The sequence below is a fragment of the Carassius auratus genome, unplaced genomic scaffold (genome assembly GCF_003368295.1).
Source record: "Carassius auratus strain Wakin unplaced genomic scaffold, ASM336829v1 scaf_tig00017057, whole genome shotgun sequence".
Taxonomy (NCBI): Eukaryota; Metazoa; Chordata; class Actinopteri; order Cypriniformes; family Cyprinidae; genus Carassius; species Carassius auratus.
The window spans coordinates 1-2,601 of NW_020524734.1; the positions used below are offsets into that span (position 1 = coordinate 1).

Here is a 2,601-nt window from a genome sequence, read left to right on the forward strand (position 1 = left end):
AGCAAACTGGAGAAAATTAAGTGAGTGATTTATAGACATTAATAACTCTTGTTTATCATTATTAAAGATCAGATATAAAACCCTATTGATCCGGTGTGTGTTGAATATGTCCTGAATATTAATTAACTATTTTTTATTCTGTTCAGTCTGAGTAATTGTAAGCGAACAGAGAAAATCTGTTCAGTTCTAGCTACTGTTCTCTCCTCCAAAACCACCTTGAAAGAGATAAACCTGAACAACAGCCGTCTGCTGGACTCAGGAGTCAAAGTGATCTGTGAGGGACTGAAGAATCCTGTGTGTGAGCTGAAGATACTCAAGTGAGTACATTTTACCATCAGCTACTCTCAACACCACAGCAGTGTGATCAGTATTGCACATTGGCAGATTATGGACATAATATATATATATATATATATATAATATATATATATATATATATATATATATATATATATATATTAATCTTCACCTCCAGAAATAGGAAAACGTAAGATTACCAGTTTATAACTAAAATTAAAATGGAAATGTGTTAACTGTATTTAAATAAAAGCAAACACATCAATAAACTGAACTAAACTCAATAAATATCTTAAAAACAAGTAAAAAAAAAATTAAAAATAGCACAAATTCATTTGTTTTTCCTAAGCAGTATAGTATAATTATTGCCAAAATATTCATCTTTCTTTAATTAAACGTAAGGAATGTACAAAATTGTTTAATGCAATACAAATGTAAAGATATAAAAGTAGGTAATATACAATATTAGGCTATAGTTGTGATAAAGTTATTTAGGGGAAAGAAAAAAGTCAGAGTCTGAGGAAAAAACTGAGACTTATGGTAATTTATTCAGGAATTAACGGTTTCAAACAACGGTGCATCCACACGCATAAAAAAGTAAACATAAATTCACATCACTAAGGCAATATTATCTTCCGCTCCACAGACCACCATCCACGAGTCCTCGGTCTGTCTCTCTCTGTGCCACTTCCATTTCCCAGCGGCCTTTTACAGTCTCCCCACGTCAATCACTGTAAAGAGAAACAAGAGAATGCAGTTCTGCACTTGACCTACTTACTCACTGCTAACCCCGCTAAACCATGCCCCCCTCGACACATACCCCACCACCAAACTCATCTTCACATGAATATGAACAGGTGATACACACGTTGATGAGGTTTATTGATGAAGTTTGGCTACACAGTCAATCGGAGCACTGTGGATGCCTCTCTTACTTTTTTTTTTTTTTTTATAAAGTTTCAACATCATTTAGATTTGTCAAATATGTATTTTAGAATAATTTTCATGGATTTCTCATCTGCTTTTAATACTGTCCAACCTAACCTTCTTTTAAAGCATCTTCACAATTTAGGTGTTAGTAGTTGGTTGATTTTATGGATCAAGAAATAAAAAAATAAAAAAATAAAATGACCACAGCGTGTTTGTATCAATAATGTCATGTCAGACTGCTTGGTTTTAAATACTGGAGTACCTCAGGGATGTGTATTATCTCCAATATTATTCTCTGTATATATCAATGCACTGCAGTGTGATGATGATAATTGTGCCATCATAAAGTATGCTGATGATAAGGCACTGGTTTTCTCTCAGAAAGAAATTAATAGCCCTTCATATTTTGAGTATATCAACATCATTATTGGTTGGCTTGATAGTAGTTTTTTATATCTTTATATTTGAAAGACAAAAGAGCTATGCTTGAGGAGTCAAACAAGAATAGAAGATACAAGTCCATATTAGATACAAACCCATATAAACCAGTTGCTATAATCATGGATTAGTGTAAGCTGTGTCACGCCGATATGCTGTTTACGTTTAGACCAAATCACAACAATGTAGGAAACAGTTCTGGCATGACACAGCTGACACAGAACACCATAGGTCCAGCAGATATTCTCCAAAATGGCACCAGGGTGATGCAGAGGAGACAAATTGTTAAATAAAGTATTTTTTTTTCGCACAAAAAGTAGTCTCATAGCTTTGTATGATTGCGGATTAACCACTGATGTCACATGGATTCATTCACAGATCTCCTTGCTATGTTTCTGGACTTGGGAACATTTCATTTGCATTGCTGTCTATACACGGTCAGACAGCTCTCAGATTCCATTGAATCTTGAATCAGGAGAAGCATAGCTATATCAGAAGAGAAAATAAATTTAGTGTATTTGAGGTTTTATGATTTAAAAAACAAAAACATTCACTGAAATAAATTTTATAATAGATTCAATTTTTTTTTTCATCTTTGCTCTAGACTTTCAGACTGCAGTATCACAGAAGAAGGTTATAAAAGCTCTGGCTTCAGCTCTGAGATCAAACCCTTCACACCTGATAGAGCTGGATCTCAGAGGAAATGATCCTGGACAATCAGGAGTGGAGGAGCTCAATGATTTACCAAAGGATCCAAACTGTCAACTGAAGACACTGAGGTGAGATGTGAAAAAAATATAACTGTGGAAATTTCTCATGGAAAAATGTTATGTAGCATCGCAAATAATTGTGTCATCACCAGCTAATTATGCATTTGCTACCCTTTCTTATCTGCTTAATTCCAGAAAGATCTTGATGGTCATTTAATTTTGGAGA

At 34.0% G+C, this 2,601-nt stretch overlaps 1 long non-coding RNA gene across 1 annotated transcript; it reads left to right on the forward strand.

Annotated features, from left to right (window-relative positions):
* On the forward strand, positions 1-2,306 carry LOC113075435 (uncharacterized). Its single transcript, XR_003280933.1, has 3 exons — positions 1-20; positions 147-317; positions 2,270-2,306. It is a non-coding gene; the product is annotated as an uncharacterized LOC113075435 (long non-coding RNA).
* Positions 2,307-2,601: the final 295 nt, after the last annotated feature.